The 22,816-nt window shown below is 43.6% G+C and overlaps 1 protein-coding gene and 1 long non-coding RNA gene across 10 annotated transcripts in view; one reads left to right on the forward strand and one right to left on the reverse strand.

Moving 5' to 3' along the window:
• LOC143352873 (uncharacterized) overlaps nucleotides 1–22,816 on the reverse strand; it is a 383,132-nt gene that overhangs the window by 323,655 nt on the left and 36,661 nt on the right. The window lies entirely within an intron of this gene.
• On the forward strand, nucleotides 11,523–14,785 carry LOC143352272 (uncharacterized). The gene is made up of 3 exons (XR_013081887.1): nucleotides 11,523–12,270; nucleotides 12,718–12,956; nucleotides 14,426–14,785. It is a non-coding gene; the product is annotated as an uncharacterized LOC143352272 (long non-coding RNA).

The raw sequence follows: 22,816 nt of genomic DNA on the forward strand, positions 1-22,816 counted from the left end.
GAAAACTTTCCAGCCGAATATCTCCAAAAGTATGAAAGGTATTAAGACAGTGTCAAACACGTGTCCAACGATTTCGAGAGGGAAAGACGGGGGCAGCATCAGTTTTTTAATTGGGTGGCGTTAATTGGGTTTTTTCAAATGGAAACATATATTTTTTATTGTGGGATCTTATTGTTTGTGAAAAGTCTAGCAATTTTCGTAGGGTACTTTTTTTATCCGCGAACTAGTTTCGGAGATATTTAAAGAGGGGTAAAATTCTTGGACGCAAATCTTTGATGTTTTCCAGTTGTACTAGCACGTGCCGTTTGAAAACAAAATTGTCCTCTACTGATCTCTTGTTTATGTTGTCTGTGTTTCAATATAAGATTGTACTATTTAGTCAAGTGTCTTCTATTTTGTCTTGTTCGTTTTTGTCATGAACGTGCAACAACAAAACGTACATCTCTCAGAAGAACAATTTTCGAGCGAAACGCTGAACATTCCTGGAACGTTTAAATTTCGCCGAACACGAGTTATTGCAGCGAACTCTCATTGCGCAATTCAATCATCCTCCGAAGCACTCATAACGTCCCACGCCGCCGAAGATAGCGATTGCCGTCGGCCGACGTGCTCGGAACTAAATTTTCAATGCGCCCTAACAATCCAGACGTCGAGACGGTGCCGCGCTTCCGCCCGACAACGGATTTAAATATTCCATCAACATTACAGGACCCGGCGGGGCTCGAGTTTCGACGTTACAGAAGCTTCTGGTCGTTCGCGCGAGGAACGTCGAGAATCTGCCGGCAAGACGGGATTAAACGGGAAAATTACGGGTTTGCAGTGGACCGGTAGGCCTCGCTCGGCAAAAAAATCAAGAGAGCAGAATCACCGACATCCCAGCGGATTCCACGGGTACGTAGCCCTGTGGTCAGGCTAATTTATTGCACCCGCCGAACGCGGCCCGTAAATGATCCTCCGTGCCGAAATCCTCGAACGTGTCCCCCTTCCACTCTAACGTCGATGTGCTCGTGACAAAAAAAATATATCGAACAGCGAGAGATAAAAACATCCACAGACACACACATCCTTCCGAGCGAGAAGAAAGTCTACACGAGAAAAACATAAGCTGGGAAGCGGGGAATCGTGGGAGACCAGCTAGATAGCAGCGCGAAGATGCGACCGATAAGACGAGGAACGGAACTCGAGTCTCTTCTTTCAAGGAACTCAGTCGCGAGAATTCCGGAATCCGGGGAAGAAAAACTGAGGGAACTAATTGAGCTCAGAGGAGAGGGTGCCAATTACGGATAGAGCCGACTGACGTTTTCATATTTCCATCCCGGCTGAAGAAAGAGGGGAAGAGCTGGGTCCAGCAGGAGCGGAAATTCGCCACAGCCGTGAGAAGAAGCTCGCGCAAATAGTGGGTCAAGGGAAAACAAGTAAAGCGAGCCGGTGCTATCGATCGCGCCGCTAATTGCGAATTCCTTGTCGGCCGGCTGCGCGCCAGCAGAAAGAGAATCGCCGATAAGAGATCGGGAAACCGAGTCCTGACGCAACCTTATCCGGTCTCGTGTTCGCCCGTTGCCGATCCACCGCGCTTCGAATGCCGGCTATCTGACAAAATTCCGCGAGGATCGTTCACCGTGGCTAAATATACCGGGCGAACGTTGCATAGTTTCGAAGCGGAATCCAGCGTGCGCTGAAACACGCGGAACTCGCCGGTAAAGAGTGCGCACGCGAGAGCGCTGTTCGGCGCTGAGTTGTACAGGTAGTTGCGAATTCTGTGGCAAGTGTTGCGGCAATGGTTTCGGGACATGTACACGGTAAAAAGTATGCCGAACCTGTCGACGCTTGTAACTTTCATAGGCGTAGTCAGTCTTTTCTGGCACGCAAATGTAAATGTAAACTTTTATTGATTTCAAAAAGGTCGACATTAATACAAATATACTGCTTCTATGAATTTTTATGTGTAATAAATGCAACTGATGTATATTGCTTTGGAATAGTGACAAGATTTTATCCATTCAAGCTTCGCGCAATTTTTATTGTAGTATGTACTTCAGTTCATTACAAAATTTCTGATGAAAACATTTTTCCAATTTCAGCACAGTGAGTTCTCTATATATATATGTCGCTAAGGCCTGGATGGTAAACGTCGGGGAATTATCCCCACTATCGCGGGGTATACCCCGTGAGGGGCCAAGGAGCTCGAGAGGCCTCGGACGCTGAGGAGTGTAAACATAACTCGGGTGTGTCTCCTGGACGATACACGACGCTGGCCTGACCCGTGTTGTTGACATATATCGAGGATTCACTGTAATTGTGAAAGAAAAAATTAGGAACTGGTCATTCTGACTGGTTAGGTGGTTGGAATGTTAAAAAACGAATGAAACATCGTTCGTTGGTGATTTGTGTCGCAAGTTCGATGTTATTGATAAAAATGTGTACGAGTAGCCCACTCAATAAAATCTGTACATGCATTCAAGGGACTCTATTTTGAAAGGCTTGTTTTATTGGCGATCGCTGAATGGACACATTATACGACCGTTTTTGTAATTTTTGCGTCGTGAAACCACTTAGGCGACACTTATCGCACAATATAGAACGGCTTGCAATATCTCGTTTGCAGGGAGAACGCTGGCTGGCTGGGTCTCGTTTCGGCTCGATCGTTCGATCACGAACAAATTGGCGTGAAATAAAAATGCGCGAGCCGCTGCTCGCGGCTAACGGACAATGAGTGGCAGCGTGTCGATCGCAGGAACAGTATCAGCTAGGAACGCGGACTCCGCCGTGGAAGTCGTTTGACGAGGTAGTTATCGTTCGTAAATCGTCATTACTGTTACAGCCCGTTGCGAGCTGGCTACCGGCTTCGCGTTTTTCCGATCTCGCCGGCTGGTGTCGCGATAAAGTCTTGTCTGGACCGCGGACGTTTACCATAATTTATCCCGTGCCCGGGGATCTCGTCTTGTTTCGCGCCGATACGGATCTAGTTTAGACCCCTGTCCACGGATAGAGGACGAATCGATCGGCAAACAACGACCTATGACAGCTGCTATCACTGCGAATAAATTGCGTACACTCAGGTGTTCGAATAAGAACAGCAAAAGGTATCCTACGGTTTCTATAAATCTTAGTTAGATGCCGGAAGGAAAGAATTAAATCTAAAAAGTTGACCGCTCGCTGGTATTGCGAGAAACATGTTTAATCATTTCTGCGTATACAGGGTGTACCAACAACGTTTTACCTCCTTAACAGCGGTGATTCGTGAGGTCATTTGAAGTAACTTTCCCCTTTGGGAAATTACCTTCCGCGACTTCGTGAAGGAATTATTCACGAAAAACACGGACCAATCAGAGCGCAGCTACAGTGGACAAATCCCGAGTCGGCCAATGTCAACGTCACGCTCAGTGGGACCTCTCGCCGAGTCGGAAATCGTCCGTTATAGCTGCGCTCTGATTGGTCCGTGTTTTTCTTGAATAAGTTCTTAACGAAACCGCGGAGAACATTTTCGCAAAGGAAAAAGTTACTTCAAGTAATCACCCCTTTCAAAACAAGTACAACATTTTTGGAACACCCTGTATAAATGTGCTTGGGTTTATATCAATATTACCATGGTAATCTACTAGAATCATTAGTGTCCAATGATATGGTCATTAGACTGCGGATTGCATGCATTTACATCATAAATAGAAGAAACAGAAGATAGTAAAAATTTCAGTAGCTTGCTATGTTTTCATACCATTTCCAACCTGTTCGGTCTATTAAGAGAGTAAATCGATTTCAATTTCACTCGAGTTTGTTGCAATTAAGGCTGAAAATATTTATTTATGTTTTATTACTCCCCGCTCGAGGATCTCATCCTGTCCATCTTCCCATGAATAGTGATCGAGCCGAGCGCCGTGCTCGCGCGCACAGAATAGCGCGTAGATTACCATCGCGGACAAATAGTAAACTTTTAATTGGCCGAATAAAATGAGCACGGCTGATAAAATTCCGCCGGTCCCAGATGCCAAAGAAGAAGAATCGCACGGTGCGCGGCGCGGGTAGCAAAAAGTGTAATTGAATCCAGACAACTGACGCTCGTTCGGTAATTGTAGGTACATGCCTGCCTCCTCTAAAACAGGATCATTATATTATTAGAGTTAGCGGACGATTGCCTGGAATTGTCGGCTCGAAGAAGACAGCCGGGTTTCTTGCGGGCGCACCTTGAGGAGCGTCATGCCGCGTTTCAGGGATAACGCGCGGTTCTGCTCTCCGCGCGGAATTACGCCTGAGACACCGCTAGCCAGCCCCGACGAACGAATGTCGACGGAGCCCTGATGAAAAGCAACAAGACCGGCCGCCGCGCCGGCCGTTTGCTATTTTCGCACTCGGGCTTTCCAGAACCTGACCCGACGACTACATTCCTTTCAACGAGCGGCACGCGTGCTTCCCCCGAAAATCGCGAGGCCGGGCCGCTCCTTCGCGCCGCGACAACGGCTTCGTGACAGGATCATAGCGCCGAGAAAAAATATCCCAGACTGTCGCCGTTTCTTTCCCTCAGAACGAAATTAAATGTCTCGAGCGAAGCCGTCTTCCAGACGCAGTTTCTTCACTGTCAGCGTCGGCTTAAAAATATTTCTTTTTTTTTTTTTTTTTTTGTTGTTGTATTTTCTTACAGTTTTGCCCCTGAAGACCCCATGAGTTGAAGTTTCTTAGCTACCACGGTCGAAATGACCGGTTTTATATTTTAGAATTATTGAAACTATAAAAATTCATTTATGGAAAATATCATAGTTGAATAAATTTCCTTGTCCAAGCAGCATTATATTTTGAAAATTATGGATGATCTCAATAAATTTAGGGTTGATATTTTTATAAGGCAATATTTACCGGATACTGTTAATGATTGGAAGGTGTAGCGTTAATGTTTTCATTGAGAAATTTCAAGATTATTTTTCTGTTCCTGGGTGATTACAAAGTTAATTTATGTTTGAGGCATGAAGAAAACATTATAATAATATGTGAAGTTCACATATCATACAATTCAGAACAATACAGAACCATACTATTAATACTGAATCTTGTTAAAACATTAAAATCAAATTATTCTGGGTATATTCTTGGCCACTGATAATTTTCTAAATTTACTGAATCTACCTTCTGTCCCTCCCTTGCCTCTTCCATGTAGACTTGAACCTAATTCAATCTGAGTTTTATGGAATTTTTATTCTAAATATATTTGAGAGCGAAGACTCCGTAGATTCGCGATAAGGTAGAGTGACCACGTTACCGACAAAAATAGGCGAAAAATGGTTTTAACTTTAATATAACTTTATTTGCGAATGGACCAAATGCAATTCTTCCAAAATTTTCATCATATAACATTTAGTGAACTAATTTGACAAAAACCTGAAGTCGTTAAAGTGTGTGCTATCAATTATGAGACTATCGTAGGGCTAAAATCGAAAGTTTAAACGAAACACATTATGGTGCAAATAATCAGTGAAAAACAGAATACAGAAAATTTTCATGGGGTCACGAGAGACCCCAGGGGCACAATTCGAGGGTTAATAAATTATTGAAAGTACAAACTCGGTAGTTGTTCCGTCACTAATCTCCCACGAAACTACAAATAGACTTGTACGAGCCAAGACTCCGTAGATTCGCGATAAGGTAGAGTGACCACGTTACCGACAATAATAGACGAAAAATGGTTTCACGTGCCTCAACTTTTCGTCCTTGTATGAGAATATTTTTCGCTGGGAAAGGGCTCGTTCGAAAGAGGAAGGTTCAATATAGCGCGCGCTGTTCATGAGCGAACGAGATTATGCAGATATTTGGTAATATAAGCGATAGAAGTAGGCCAAAAATTGACGATGCGCATGCCGTGGAATCCAAGCATTTTTATGCCATTGGATGAGTTTTCTGGATGAAATCGAGAGTAGCGTGCGCTGGAAAATATCTCCAGCTACAAATCGAGCTACATTTTGTCTTGATTCTCTGCGAAATAAAGCCAAAAACTTGAAGCACTTTTCTAGTGTCAGAATTCATGATATCGATAATACAGTTTAGTCCCCGACTTAGGACCCGTCGGATCGAGACCAAGATGGATCTTAAGTCAGTGTCTGAAGACTGTGAACGGAAATTATACTGCAGTTACCGACTTGCTGACTCTGCAAAAGTTACGTGACTACCCTTGGCACTTAAAGGCGTGTGAATCAGAATATCATTAGAAAAATAAATTCATCCATATTTAACCACATACTCTCGCATCCGAACCAATCAGTTTCAATCGACAACCGGTGAAAAATAAACTGTTCCATTTCAGTGGTATAAATGCATAAAACCCGTTCTATTCTGAGAAATCTCCGAAATCCATTAAAAGGTTTTACCAGTAGAGGCGTCGGGCCACAAAAATAGCCCGGCCCGCAAGTAAAAGGAAGCAGAAATCTAATTCCATTAAACGAGGTTCCTCCGATGGCCCTACGCTGCGGTCAATAAAACACGGTGATCTATTCCGAACCGGTCTCGTAACAATGAAAGAAGCCGCGGGGAAGCTGACGTGCGACACAGCGGGAAGCGGCTCGCGATTTCGCTCGAATTCTTTCGACTGTTCTCGCGAATTCGCGTGCGCGTTCTCCCGGGGACGTGTTATGGGGCGGCTTCAAGGTTCCACGGTAAGAAGGGCAAGTTCAAGGCGAGCTACCAAAACGGAAATGCGAGGTGTCGAAGCGGCGGTGGAGGAGGGGAGGAGAAATTCCTCCGCGGCTGGTCAGTCTCCTCGAACGAAACCGCACGGCACGATAACCGTATTATTTAAAAATAATCGCGGGTTATGTAACGCTCGATAAGTCCGCATCATTTCGCTGAACCTGACGAGCGCTGCAGCGTACTCTCCGGAGTACCAAGAACGATGATTCTCAGGCGAATCGTCCGCGATCGTAAACGCTTCGATTCAGGGAATCCCGTTCGTCCGAGCATGATTCCGACACACCCCCCCCCCCCCCGGCTCGGATCGTTCGAGTATCGTCCCTCGAACCATCTATTATGAAACAAGAGCTATATTTAATCGTTACGGATACGTACGCCGTAATTGCCAACCGGCCGATGTGTTTGCGAAGTCATTAATCGATATCTCCTTCATTAGACGAATCACTTTGCGCCTTGTCTTCGGCCGCTAACGGAAACGCACCGATGCCCGTACCGGCGGCAACACACAAATTACAGTGGTGATATTTTCGACAATTTTTAAATATTTCAATATTTACGCGTCTTTTCCTCCCTTTTTCAGAAATAAATGGTTGAAGGTTTGAAAAGTTCTCCTGCGAGAATAAATTCGTCTCAATCTGTGCTTTCAGTGTTAAAATATTTTAATCCAAATCTTTTCTAAGTCGAGAAAAATACATATAGGACATTCTCACAGTCTCTTTAATTACAACTTCTCCGACTTCAATAATTTCCTGACGGGGAACAAAATTATTCTATACTCGTGTTCTCTTTAATGCTTAAATATCGATTACAAGAGAATCTAATTTTATTTTAAAAGAAAGGAATATGGCGTTAAAGGCGTGAAAATTTAATCGTGTGTACAGTTGACATTCAGAGATTGGAAGATTGAATTTTTGAAAATTTTCTGAATCTACATTTCATTTTAGATTCCCTCCACCGCGGTTACGAAACGTTTAAATATCAGAAGATCGCGCGTGCTTTATGTTCCGTGGTTATATTGATTTTCCGCGGTACCCGTAACAGTTAGGTGAAAGTATAAGGACGGACAATGGCGTATAAATCCTTTTGTAATCTTAAAAATAACTTGAACGGCCTAACAGCAATCTAATGGATCGCGCGCGCAACCGGTTTGCATGCGAAGACATTGTTGCGCTGGAAGAATGAACATTGGAGATACATTCTATGAATGGCGACGCTGCGTTCACGCAACTGTAACGTCATAGATTTGAAAGGTTGAAATGTTCCATTGTGGCTGGCGCCTGTCGATGCTTGAAACTTTCGTGGCAGGTTCAAACGTTTCTACATACATCAACGTAAAATTGAATATAATTTAGAGAGGATATTGTAGAAGTACAGTGGCTTTTAGTTGCAAACATTTCAGTTAAATATGAACGAAACGTTGTAGACAAATTGTGTCGATTTGCGCAGGCAACAATTTCCATTAATGAAAATAATGTAAATATCAATTGTAAATTTGAAGCAATAAAATCTGCACTAGAAATGAGGTTTACAAATCAAATTTTTTACAAATACTTGTTCATGTTATAAGCCCGGTGATTTATTTGTATATGTAATATCTACATGGTGTTCTGCTTTAATTCGATAAAAACGAGGCTACATATATTATAAATTATGGAAAGATTAACAGAATTTACAGTGTGGATGTATTGTTTGTAACTTATTAAGACGGTTAAACGTAGAAATAAATTTCTATTCGGCACCTATTTCTCGCAATCGATGCAACCAATGTTTTACTGATCAAATAACATAAATTACGAATATACAGTGATTTCTTTATGTATGTCTCCAAGGCCTCCATGATAAACGTCACGGAATTATCCCCACTACCGTCATGAAGCTTGAGAGGCCTCTGACGCCAAGGTGTGTAAACATAACTCGGGTGTGTCTCCTGGACGATACAAAACGCTGGCAAGGCTCGTGTTGTTGACATATATCGAGAATTCATTGTATTTGACATGTACATTTGACACTGTATTTCCTAATGAGAACTTATAGAGATATTTGCCTAAGGACGTTACAGCACTCTGTGTATGTTCATACTGGAAGTACTCGAGTCGTCGAATTCGCACGTAAAATAATTTAACGGTTGTTTAAAACTAAAAGTAAACATTAACGAATGATTCGACACCAGAGGCCGAGCAGTCTATAATAAAAGTCACCGTTAATTACGAATGCTCTCCCCTTGCCTTCACCGTGGGCATTCTCCAACGAAATTACAGAACATGCTCACAGAAAAACTATCGCTATTGTCAGACACGATCAAATGCTCGAGTCATTACAATTACATTTTGCAGTCGGACAGCTATGCTGGAAATGATCAGCGAAATTGTGGTGCTTAAACTTGTGTCTGTTCCAGAACAATCTGACACGGAGCTGTACGAGTTAGACAGCGGGAACCCGAGTTACACGATCGAGTATGATGTTTTACGACATAGTGGTGAACGATCGCGTAAATATCACCGGCAACGGAACGAAGAAACCGTACGTCATTGAATTTCAAGTATGAATTAAGCTCCGCGAATGATGGTGCAACACGCTTTCTCCGTCATTGATATATCGACAGTACTAGCATTTTAGTATCGCGTTTCGTAATTTTTTAACATTCGACGTAGCCACGCTGTTCGACGAAAGAAACAGGTGGTACACAGTGAATTCTCGATTATGTCACTGTTGTGTATCGTCCAGGAGACATGCCCGAGGCGTGTTATGTTTATACTCCTCGGTGTCCGATGTCCCTCGACCTTCGTGTACCTGAGTACACTCCGCGGTAGTGGGGATAATTCCGTGACGTTTATCGTCCAGACCATGGCGACATATATAGAGAAATCACTGTATACGATTCTCTCAAACACACAGAATGTCTTCTAAATCGTGTTACAACCGGCCACCGACTCTGCAATTAAGAATATATCGACAAATACAACGAAATTTGTTGAACGACGCTTTTATTTTCCCGAGGCAATATACATGCTGGGTATATCTCGCGGTAATGGGGATAATTCTGCGACATTTATCGTCCAGACCTTGGCGACATATCACAGTACCACGTTTGTCGATAATAAATTGGTGAATATTTTTGTGAGCAATACACACGTGAACCTCTAGCCTCTAATAATAAGTTATTAAATATACGAACAGCGCCATAGAACTTAATGTTCTTGGATTGAAAAAGGAACAGTATGCAAGAAAGATAATTCCTGGGTGGAAAAACCACTGATCCGTTGGAGCAGTCATTTGCTGCATCGCGTCTCGAATTGTTCGGAAACGATCCGTAAAATAGATTGGCGCGCAAGTGTCAATTCGAAGCGTGCACGTATCGACGGCGTCAAACAAGTTTCGCTTCTATCGCCGTCCGAGAAGGTCAAGCGCAAAAACTGGTCGTTTTTGTAGCTATCGAATTGCGAATTCCAGGGGGTTCGATTTCTCGACGCTTCGAAATCACAAACGTGATTATTGGATTTCTTTTTCCCCGGACAGACCCTCGATAGTGTTTATTGTGAACCGGGGACAATGTCCGAACGCGAAACGACCGGAAGAGGAACGACAAGGTGAGAAGATCCTCGCCGGGATGGGACTTCCACGGCTCGGAATGAGAAATCGAAAAGAAGCTGCCGCGGGATCTGTCCTTGTAAGATAACATTATTCCGATCACGCTGTGCTCATCCGCGAGAGCCAGCTTCGTCCAGGGGAGTTAGGCTTTCCTTTCACGAGCGTCATTATATCGAGCTTCTTCCAATCGGAAAAGAATTCTTCGAGGCTGCTATTAAAATATTCTCAGCATGAATTTTTCCCTTTACGACAGGCGATATAAAATAATTTGGTACTTATTCTCGATCGTCTCCCATAACACCGTCGACCGGGACATAAATTTTCTCAAGAATCATCGTCCGGCCAAGGGCTGTCGTAAAGGAAATGTCGCAGAAAATTTATCTTAAACTTTCGGCTTCGAACCTGCTGGATATAGTAATTACGAAGTTTTCAAATATTTTCTCGCTGCTTTAATAGCCGCCAGCGATATACCGTTTGCTGTTCAAACTTCGGTAAAAAATAATCGAATATCTAAACTTCAGTTAGTCTCTCGTATCAATTCAGTTAAACTAGGATACTTTAAGCAATTTGATCAGCAGACACGGGATCTTTATGCTAAATTATTTAAATGTCGTTTATACTGCCTGGAGTTGAGAGACAATTGAATTTCATTATCTGCGCGTTTAGTGCGTTAATTATTTTTACGCAGCGTGTTTACACTTCACACTGCTCAGCGACCGAGACAGCTCATGCTTCATGGCCCCTTGCGGATTATGCCCCCAGTGGAGGGGATAGGCGAACTGACTAAAACTGTGTAGCTCCGTTCGGCTTAGATCGAGGCATTACTGTACATGAAGTTGCCACGTTCACTATCAGGCCTCGGAAAATTGCAATCTTATAAAATATTCACAATTTCTCCGTACATCGTGATGCGTGTTATTAACACTAGAACTACCGGACCAGTCAAAATGACTGGTTCCTAATTTTTTCTTTTACGATTACTGAAATTGTAAAAATGTTTTCATCGGAAATTTTTAACGAACTTCTTCATTGAAGCAGATATTACAATAAAAGTTGTGTGAAGTCCGAATGGACACAGTCTTGTCACTGTTACAAAGCAATATACATCACTCGCATTTATTGCTCGGTAGTCCTAGTGTTAAACAACGGCTGGCATAAAATCCATTGGATTGGATGTTACACATACGACTGGTAGTGAACATTTTCACGAGTACCAATTTACTCTGGGCAAACGCTTTTCATCCCGATCTTCGTTCTACGAAAAATATTCAGTGGACAAGAAGAAAGCCGGAGGACGTAGTCGCCGCAAACATGTCGGCGAACAATGCGGAAAGCTGACAAGCCGAACAGACAACGGCAGGAAATCAGTGTCACTCAATTTCTGTGTAATGGGATCGGCAACGAGCAGCATGGCCCCTTAAGCCGAGCGAACGTTTAATACCGTAATTCCGCGACCATTAGAGAAAACAATTTGCGTCGAACGTGATTGTCTGGGTCTCGATCAGGCTCGAACAGTTATTCAGTCTCGAGCCGGGGCCCGTCTAACAGTGCTCAACGCGGAAATCGCGGGCAATCTAGTTTCCGTGGGACTCGGTGGAACTTAGTTCGATTACTCGAACGTCACCGTCTTTTATCTCGCGCCGGAGAATGCATTATCGATTGCCGGCCCGGAGACTCGAGACCTTTGTCACGAGCACTCTCCTCCGGAGCCTCGCAAGAAGGAACACGACAACCGTGACGGATACGTCAGATGGTGCACGAGGCGCTCTCCGATCAAGTGGCACGGGGAATCGTAACAAAGAGCTTTTATCGGTCGATCGAGCCTGATGAATGAGGAACGAAAGATGTGAAATCAATTTGGCTTGCTCGGGAATTTCGAATGCATCAAAGACTTGTTAGCGGAATGCGATTCTTTATGCAGACTTTCGTTTCTATTTTACGCAGGCATTTCGCGTCTTAGCCGCTCGACTGGGTGATGGACGCTTGTAATCGTTCGCCGTTGCTACAATTTGTGTTGAGTGAACTGATAATCTAAATATAATCCTTTAACGCATTTACTGTTGTGTCAAACGTACCTGGGTATGTGGAATTATTTGTCCAGATTTGAGAATTAATATTCGTGTACAATTAACGAAATGCGTGGGGAATTGAAACAATAATTAATATCGCGAATCTTAACTTCTCAGTTACCGCTCTCTGAATAAATTACTTTGATTTCTTGTTGCTTCCTAAAAACCGAAAGCGGTTTATAAACAAACATCAAATGTGAAATAAAATTGGTCGGATGTTATGTTTTTGTAAAATTCGCATGTTTTCGGACTTGAAAGACGAACATCACAGTATTGTGGAGTTGATTGTTAAAGAACTAATGTTAATCGAGTATCAGCTTACGGAAAGACTTGGTTTTCAGCTGTTTCGTGACAAGAACATTTTTGGATTGATTCCTACTTGATTTTATAGAAATGGCTTACTGTGCGACAAGAGAACAAATAGAAGATCGTTTGGCGGACGGAGAATGAAAGACGAAGGCGAAAAGGCGGTTCGTCCATCCGGTCCGACGGCCTAGACCGAGTGGCGGGACGACGGGTTACGAGAGGCCTTCACCTTGACCTTGAAGAGCACCGACCGTCCTAGCAAAGGTGAACCGGACGGACAGACGGCGAGGCCTTTACCTGCTGCGAGTCCGTTCGGCCGGCCACGTAAGTATAATGCACGATTTCCGCGGTTACGTAAGCCGGCGGCGCATTTTATCGCGTTCACGTCATCGTCGTGAACGGAGCCCCATCATTGTTCGGCTCCGTTCTCCCCGGCGACTGTCACGCTTGTTTCTTTTTGCGTAATCACTGTGTACTGATTACGCGAATTTCATTTAGCCAAGCTTCGCGGTACAGACTTCACTGCTTCGCTATTTTTTAGAGAAAGTCTTTCCTTCGTGCATTTAGTGCCCGGAAGAAAGACTCTGAGATCTTCCACTGCCTCCATAGCAACGACGTGTCATAACCCTTAGGGAGATCAGGAAAACACCCTGCAGGATTGCTATTGGCAATTTTCCCTCTCATTAACACTCTATAATTAATTCGGCAAATTCATATTCCTTGGGAGAGATTGTTGTTGCAGGGCACAGTACTGGCGACCCCGAAGAATTTCAGATTAAGTCGAACATTAAGTCTTGTTATATTTAATCCTGAAATGGGATAGTGTACAGTCAGCCTCATAATTGCTGGCACACACTCTAAATCGGAATAACTTTTTCACGAACGGACCAAATGCAAGTTTTCCAAAATTTTCATCACTTAACGTTCAATAAACTAGTTTGACAAAAATAGTGAGGTTGTTAAAGTGTGTGCTATCAATTGTGAGACTATCCTAGGGCTAAAATCCAAAGTTCAAACTAAACATATGATGCAAATAATCAGAGAAAAGCAGAATACAGAAAATTTTTATGGGGTCACGAAAGACCCCAGGGGCACAATTCGAGGGTTAATAAATTATTGAAAGTGCAAACTCGGCAGTTGTTCCGTCACTAATCTCCCACGAAACTACAAGGAGACTTGTAAGAGTCAAGACTCCGTAGATTCCCGATAAGGTAGAGTGACCACGTTACCGACAAAAATAAGCGAAAAATGGTTTTACGCGCCTCAACTTTTCGTCCTTAGATGAGAATATTTTTCGCTGGGAAAGGGCTCGTCCGAAAGAGGAAGGTTCAATCTAGCGCACGCTGGTCATGAGTTGACGCGGTAATATAAGCGTTAGAAGTAGGCCAAAAATTGACGATGCGCATGCCGTGGAATCCAAGCATTTTTATGCCATTGGATGAATTTTCTGGATGAAATCGAGAGTAACGTGCGCTGGAAAGTTTCTCCAGCTACTAATCGAGCTATATTTTGTCTTGATTCTCTGCTAAATAAAGCAAAAAACTTGAAGCACGTTCCGGGCGTCAGAATTCATAATATTGATAATACTGAGCAAAAAATGTGACAAGTTTAGTCGGTGGCTGAAGGCTGTGAACGAAAATTATACAGCAGTTGCCGACCTGCTGACTCTGCAAAAGTCACGTGACTACCCTTGGCTCTTAACGATCCTTCTAGTTAGGCGTGTTCCCGTCGCACGACACTCCGCGGCTAATCATCATGTGTCGATAACCGTCGTCAGGACTAACTGTTCCCAGCTTTGGCAACCGTTGCCCCATGTTCGACAACTTGTTCGATGACTCCGTGCACCCGCGAGGGACCTACGGCGCAACCGAGTTTTAATTGGAATCGTCGTTTTTACGAGGCACGCTCCCCATCACCGACAGTCGACGAAAGACTCCAATTAACCGTAATACACCGACGCTTCCTTTAAAAGCGATCGCCACCAATTACACAGCAACTTATAGCAATCGACCGATGTAATGTTGCCTTTAATTGAATCGTTAAAACCGCCCGATGCAGTTTTCTAATTTTGGTTGCCGGCTCCGCGGACGATGTCCGGTTCTATAGTTAACAATTGCTTACAGTGCTCTGTTAAGTCGGTACAAACCGTCGGTTCGGGTCATTAACGTTATCACGATCGCCGATGACGTCATAGAAATTCCTGCGATTAGTTAACGCCGTTATTTAGTACTTTTACCGTTTGGATTTTCACCGAAGCCTCGAAACTCCTGATCGGAAATTACTCTCGGATGTGACCGGTCATTATAGAATTAATTGTACGCGCATGGCGGTGTCGATTTCGGCTCATTTTGTCCATACAAAATCGAGAAATAATGCAAAGATAGCGATGCAGAAATTGATTGACTCATATCGTAATAATTTGTAGTGGAGCCTCAGAAGGAACAGTGTAGTGCAAACGGTTCAAATGATGTTTAAACTATGACAGGGTAAAGGACCCAATTACTGTGCTTACATGAATTATACTTATTTTTAAAGCATAATGCATATGAAAAAGAGATATATAACAAAATACACTAACTGATTTTAATGAAAAAATATGTCTTCTTTAATATTCATCACGGTTTAAAAATAGTATAATCTATGTAGACACTGAAATTGGTACCCCCACAGTAATTGGGTCCCTTACTCTACTATTTCTTGAGTGAAACGCATTCGAAAATCGGACACTTCGCCCGCAAAAACCCACTACATCTAACAAATAGTAGACTCAGCGTGCCGAAAATTAGAAAATCGAAACACCAATGTTTAGATATCGAAAATGGAACTTGGCCGACGGTGGGTCTACCGAGCACCGGCTGTCGCGTCACACCTGCTCAGCCGGATTCCATGTTCAGGGTCATTGCGACCTTAGCCGTTTCAATGACTCCCAGGTCCTTCGTATTTTCGACGTTACAACCGTTGGCCAGCCTTCTCGACCGGTCGACGTTGTTATCAGAGTTTGACGAGGGACCGTATGCTCGATCCCACGAGTTTTACTCGTGAAAGTGAACAATCCTTGATAAGCTATCGAGCCCTGCCATATGCGATCAGATAGAAGCTGCTGATAGACGATGTTTGTGAGCTTCCCACAGATAATGATTCACGCCCCGAAATCGGAAAAATCGGAAGCCGTTTTCAAACCGGATCGACAACGGCCGGTCACATAAGCGAAGTTTGCGACCTCGCGATAACGGAAAATGCGTTTTCTGCGTGGACGATGCTCTTCTCGATACTTGTCGGTTCGGCGGCGACTTTCGCTGAGACAACTCTCAGGTTCGTTCTTGCGAGGCGTGATGCGCTCTGATATCGAAAAACTGCGTCCCGGAGACTCGAGTTACTCTTGTGATACGACGCCGGGCTGTCCCGGTGTGTCCAACACACGGAAGACCACCCATAAACTGGACGAGCAAGTCGAGAGGGAGTTCAATTTAGACGGCCAATAGATAGCACGATACCATCGCGCTTATCCTGCTCCCTTTTCTTTTTTCCTTAGGTTTTTTTTCGCCGTGGATCACGTAAACTTAGGGGGGAGCGTGTCTTATTAACGCAAGAGGAAAAAACGATGGTAGGCTAAACGATAGGTAATCGAGTTCGTTTTATCAGAGCGATTACTCGAGAAGAATCGAGGGAGATATTCCTGCGCCGAAAGAATGTGAGATGTATCTTGACGTAACACATTCTCACGGTTTACGGCCTTCGGTCTCGTGAAAAGCGTGTGGACGAAGATACTGAAACCTTGATGTCGGAACATCAGTTCCCTGAATATTAGAAGAATATTTGTCGAACGTATTTTCACCTTTTTAAATAACAATTCTTTGGTTAATAGGCCGAGTAAATATTCTGAATAGCGCTTACAATTTTCGGAAGAGTGCTCTTCTGGAAAATAACATCCTCATTAAACTACGAATTTTTTCATTTCAGTCTTGGAGGCAAATTCATAGTAAGTATACAGGTCCCAAAAATGTACTTCCTTGAAAAGGGTGATTCCCGAGATGATTAGAAATAACTTTTTCCTTTACGAAAATTTTCTCCGTGGCTTCGTTCGGGAGCTATTAACGAAAAACACGGACCAATCAGAGCGCGGCTATAGCGGGAGGATCGCGACGCGGTGGGAGGTCCCTATGAGCGGGGCGTTGGCATTGGCCGCGCCGGAATCCGATCGCTATAGTCACGCTCTGATTGGTCCGTGTTTTTCGTTAATAACTCCTTAAGGAAGCCACGGAGAACATTTTCGCAAAGGAAAAAGTTACTTCAAATGACCTTGGGAATCGCCTCTTTCAAGGAAAAATACCTTTTGAGACACTCTGTATACCACGCACAGCAGTGATCTGGGAGCCCTCAATTAGTCATCACGAACGAAGAAGACGATAAAGAGGTATCGATCGCGCAAGGACAGGTCGATCGATGATCACCGGAATAGAAAAGTCACGCGTCGACGGGTTACGACGGCAATTAGCATGACGATGATTGACACTGAAACACGTAGTCCGAAGGATCGTGGAAATGGCGGAGGCAGTCACACCCAGCCGGCTAAAGTGACGTTAAGTAGGCCTTTGCATTTAACATCGTTGGCCTCCGCGTGGTCGCGTTGGCCGGCTGGATAGCTTGTTCGTTCTAGCCATTCTACGGGGCTTTATGTCTGTCGGGTTTATGTAATTGGGTAATGGAACGTAGGCGGGGTCGTCCATCCTGCCTTTCCTCGCGTCTTTCAACGAGTCCTGGAAGAATCTGTAATCTGCGCGGTGTTAACCTATGGCTGATGGGCTCGCGGACGTCGCGACGATGATCGCCGATGATGCCGGTGATAAAGTAGACGCGCGATGATCGTTTCTTATTTACTCGCGTGCAACGCGCAATGTAAGACGTTAAAGTGTTCGAATGATAGGTGTACGCGTGTTCGTAATGCTAGACTTTACGTAAAGTGGGACTTTTCTGTCATCGCTTCTGTAAGAGTCTTCTCGCGTTACGTTTGTACACAATAAATTGATACTGGTCGCTGATGTACCATTCCAGGAGTCTTCCGGTACCATCTTTCTAGAAAATAAACGTTTGATTGATACTATGGTTCGTTGACATATCGCGGTAGAGTAATATTGCGAAGAAGAATGTAATTTGTAGGATTAAAAAGATCCTGGGAGAACAACGTCTTCGAGTTTCTGAACGTATAGAATTTTTGAAATTACAACTGGTGATGTTGGTATTTATATTTTCCGTATTATTTTCCCTTTTCTGTACCGTATATTACAAAAATAGATAATAATGATCTGGGGGATCTTCGAAAGAAGAATAGTTGCGCAGTTTACCTGTTACAAAACAGGTAACGCGTCTTCTTCCGGGCGCTGCTAATATACACGATCCTTATAGCGCGCATTAAAAATTTAATTGGAAGTAATCGCTCGAGTATAATGAATAACCAGATTTTGCTGAGTCCACAGGTATCTCCTGGAACAATGATTGCTGCGAGCTTACCTAGAAGCGTTTCCAGCAGAATATTCGCGTATTAAAATTACCCGAGGAGCATCGAAACCATGCAAATTAATCGGATTCGTATGTTGCTCGATGTGCATTGACCATTACGCGGAAGTTGAAGAAGCGACGCGAGCCTACGTGGGTGGCATCGAGCTCGAAAATCGAGGATACCTCGAATTCACCTTCACCGCAAATCGGTTCCCGATTATCGGCTAGACGAATCGCGGATTCGTCGGAACTTGTTTAGCCATTTGCATGCCGCGGCAACATCCGACAATATCGATCCTCGAACCGCAACGGAACCTCGAACGTTGCGAACTAGCATTATCGCAGAATCTGACACGCGGCACGGTGCCGAACGTGGAAAAACGTCCGCGTAAAATTGAGAAAAGAACGGGTTAAGTATGGTATACTGTCCGGGACAGATAGTGCGCGCCACGAGAGTTAACTTCTCGATGCGCAAAACACGCGATCCGTATAATTGCCTGCGAGTGAACTCGAAGGAGCGTGACACTGCAGACCTGTCCGTCAATCGTAATCGTTTCTACATATCGGAGGCTAATTAGAACTATAAGCGACTCTTTATCGGCGATCCTTATCGAACGCGGTTTGTTCGAAACGTAGCATTGAAACGCTTCAACGTCTATATTCCGGACACGCTGGAAGCTAATTAAATCCATTCGATCACAGCTAGTGCCGTCGCCTTGACTTCCGAAGTAATTTTCTTTGCTCTAATAGCTGTCTTCTAATTACGCGTGGAAAATTGTATTAGGAAGCCTGTTCCATAGGCTTTTATTTCAGCTTTCTTCGTTGCACTTCCATTACTGCAGTTCATACTTCCAGTGATAAGGTGTTGATTGTCTCCTACCGAGGCACTTGGAATTAGGTTATTCGAATTATGGGAGCGAATGTGAGTTAGGCGTGTAACTACGTAAACGCATTTCCCCACGTTAATATCAGCTAGCATGGAGAATTAGATTTACAAATTAACGCCAGCTAGATGTGCATGTTTACGTTTAAAGAAAAAAAAGTTGTCAAGGTTGCTAGACGTGATACCTACGATTTTTTCGTGATAAGAAAAACTATAAAATAGTATAGAGTCAACAGATGCAATCTTTTTTTTTTATTTCGATTTTTCTCGCCGCTGTGAATCTAATTAAAAACGATATGAAATATTTATAATTCACGTTTCATGTTACATCTGTACAGGAACAGTATTTCCAACCAAATAACTTTTGCAAGAGAATATTTTCGGCGGCACCACGTGTCTACTAGGGTATACTACGTGATTTCAGAAAAGTAAAATAGTACATCGAGTATATAAATACAGTGATTTCTCTATATATGTCGCCAACGCCTACATGATAAACGTCGCGGAATTATCCCCACTACCCCGAACCTCGAGAGGCCTCGGACGCCGAGAAGTGTAAACATAACTCGGACGTTTATAAGACGCTGGCATGACCCGCGTTGTTGACATATATCGAGAATTCACTGTAGCACAAAAAGTCGCAGAGACATATACTTATTTCACTAACGCCTCGATAAAGTGATTTATTAACCTTTGAAAGCTCAATAAACGCGATTGAATACGAATAAAATTGATTTATCACGTGATTAATTTACACCGTCACATCGTTAAATTACGATGGCATTAAACCGCGGAATCTTCCACATAGAGGATTGAAACGCGATGGAAGAATACAAACGAACAAAAGGAACCACTAATTTCGACTTCCCCGGCTAGCTAATTAGAGAAAAAAGGACAGTGTGATCTCCACTAATCAGGAAAGAGATTAAACTGGTTGATAGTCCCCGCTGAATTCAATTATCCGAGGCCACAAATATCGCGTTTCAGTTAGTCATGAACACCGTCGTTTAACGAAAGTAGACGAGAAAAACGTCCAAGAAAAAGCACCCGGTATTGATTAGTCGTATCCAGGCGTGGCTAAAGTTCTGATTGGATTTGTCCTTTGACCTGCGGCGACGTCGGCCGGAAAAAAAAGCACGAGAACGGTTCCCGCGGTTCCGCGGCGATTAAATGGAATTTAACGAGGCTACTGTCTTATCGTTCTCGGCGCGATTCAGAAAATTAGTCGGACACGCTCAAGGGAGCTCATCGTTTCCGCGCGCGCGAGTCTAATACCGCTCTACCACGAAACCAAAGAATTCCATCGTCTTTCGAGACCACTATTTTCCAACGTTCTTTCTTTTCTTTTCTTTTTTTTTTTCAGAGTTTCGTGATCGCGGCCGATCCCAAACACGTCACGGTGAATTATGAATCGTCCCAGATGGAAATCATTAAAGCCGTCTAATTCGCGGATGTAAGTGAGCAAATGAAACGGCTTGCTGCTCGCTCTAATGCGACTACGAGTACAGAGACGCGGCGCTGAGTACCTCGCAACAAGGTCGTTTTCCGCGCGTTTGTTGCATTACACGCTCCGGTGCGAAAGTCGCGCGAAAAATTTACGATCCGCGGTTTTCGGAGCGAGAATGCGAGTATAATTGTCACCGGCTGCGTTCTCGGGAATGCATTTCGTTGGGGAACCATCTTCTCGTTATAGGATCTCCAACATTATGCGTTTTATAGCATGCTTGATGTTTTAAAAGCTTTACTTGTAATTAAAAATTTTATCGTCTTTAACACTACATTCACGGGAGCCGTCAAAACGACGGATTCCAATATTTTTAATTCACGAACATTGAGATTGTAAAGATGCATCCACGAGGAATTATTCAACAAATTGATTTCTTTGGGTATATATTATTAAAAAACAAATGTCAACAAATTTTCATAGATACATTCACGTTATTTTTATAAGATAATGTAGAATAGTCATTTTTAGCGCTCCGTAGACCTAGTGTCATCGATCCCCCTTTAAAAAAGTCTACTAACTATGATATCATGTACCCACTTAAGGGTGTAAAGAGCTTCAATAAAAAAAGAACTATGAAATCGTACGAGTCAGTAATAAAGATTTTCTTGCGTTTAGCGAATTATGAACCCTAAAAACGTAGCAAAATGGCCGGTCCAGTAATAAACGAATGGAAAAGCGGGTACGAAGCTGGTAAGACCGGGAGAGGGTGAAGAATTTCCGAGTTGATGGGTCTAAGTTACGAGAGTAAATTGATTAGGCTAGTGTAGCGCCGGTGAACATTGCCGTCCAGCGATACGGCGGTACAATAATTCAGTCGCAATTGTGGTCGGCCCGAATGGGGGATGAAGCGCGATTTCGATGCGTTTTTAGCGTTGCGCAGGATCGATACGGGGCACAAACACGATACAATTAGTCGAACGTACGCGGCGGCGAGGGACCGTGCCGCGCCGGCCGGTCAGAATGATAATCACGCGAAATTATTGGCCGAGATAACAGGTTTCGCAGTACCGTTTTCCCTGGCACGGATTCTGCACAGATCGACGATACGAACGCACCTTCGGGCTGGCTGACCCACCTATCGTGAGAAACTATCCCGGGAATTGAGCCTTCTCTTTCAACCTGTACACGCACTGTCGCGCCTATCTGTAAACCCCGTCGCCGCTGCCTTCGTGACTATACCTCGACCTCGAGAAACCGCAACGCGATGATCGCGAGACGCGTTCGTTAACCCCTGCTATCGCTTTTAATCTAACTATCTCGGAGAACTTGGGATATTAAGTTCCACGAACTGTCTCTCCGTTCTTCTTCTTTCTCTCTCTCTCTCTATCTATCTCTCGTACGCGAGGAACGAGTCGACGCTTATCGATCGAAATCTCCGTTTTCTGCCCGTGAAGGAACGCGCCGCGCAGCGGAAAGATTAACAAATTCTGTTAATTATACATTGTAATTACCAGACTGCGGATCTTCGTGCGCTTACGACAAAAATAAGCGACGGCAAAGGCACACAGAAAGAACATTACGAGAATTATAGGAACATCGGTGTACTATTTTCAACTTTTGGAAATTATTAGAGGAAGGAAGAACTTTTTATCTGGCCCTCATTTCTCGTAATTGATGCAGACAATGTTTATTGTGATTATTCTGGAAGATCTGCAGTCTGTTGATGGCAGGCAGAACGGTTTCATGAGGTCTCGAGGTCGTAGAATCGAATTCTGGTATTTACAGTGATTTCTCTATATATGTCGCCAAGGCCTGGATGATAAATGTCGCGGAATTATCCCCACTACCGCGAGGTATACCCCGTGAGGCCTCGGACGCCGAATGTAAACACAACATGGCTCGGGTATGTCTCCTGGACGATACAAGACCCGTGTTGTTGACATATATTGAGAATTAACTGTGCTTATTTGCTAGAGTGAGAAAGTGGCGTTACAAAATTACCCTTACAGGCCGGACTTCGATCTAAGAAATTGAAACTCCTGCCAGTCGATTTGGAATGCCGATTTTAGCAATTAACGTTTTATGCACCCTCGGAAGTAAATGGTTAATGTTAACGGAAGTTACGATTTTTAACGATTGTGAGTTCGACACGCCTAGGCTTGTAAATGTTGAAAAGATCGATTTTCGGGCAATGCTTTTCTCTGAAAGTATACTACCGCTCAAAAGTATCCGGACACTTGCGAAATATGTGTTAGCATTGCATAAAAGTTATTTCAGTGACTAAAAAATCGATTTTTATTCATTTCTTATGAAATATCTAACGTTTTAAATTAAAAATTACGTATATGGAACTGACCA

Source organism: Halictus rubicundus, chromosome 3, assembly GCF_050948215.1.
Source record: "Halictus rubicundus isolate RS-2024b chromosome 3, iyHalRubi1_principal, whole genome shotgun sequence".
NCBI lineage: Eukaryota > Metazoa > Arthropoda > Insecta > Hymenoptera > Halictidae > Halictus > Halictus rubicundus.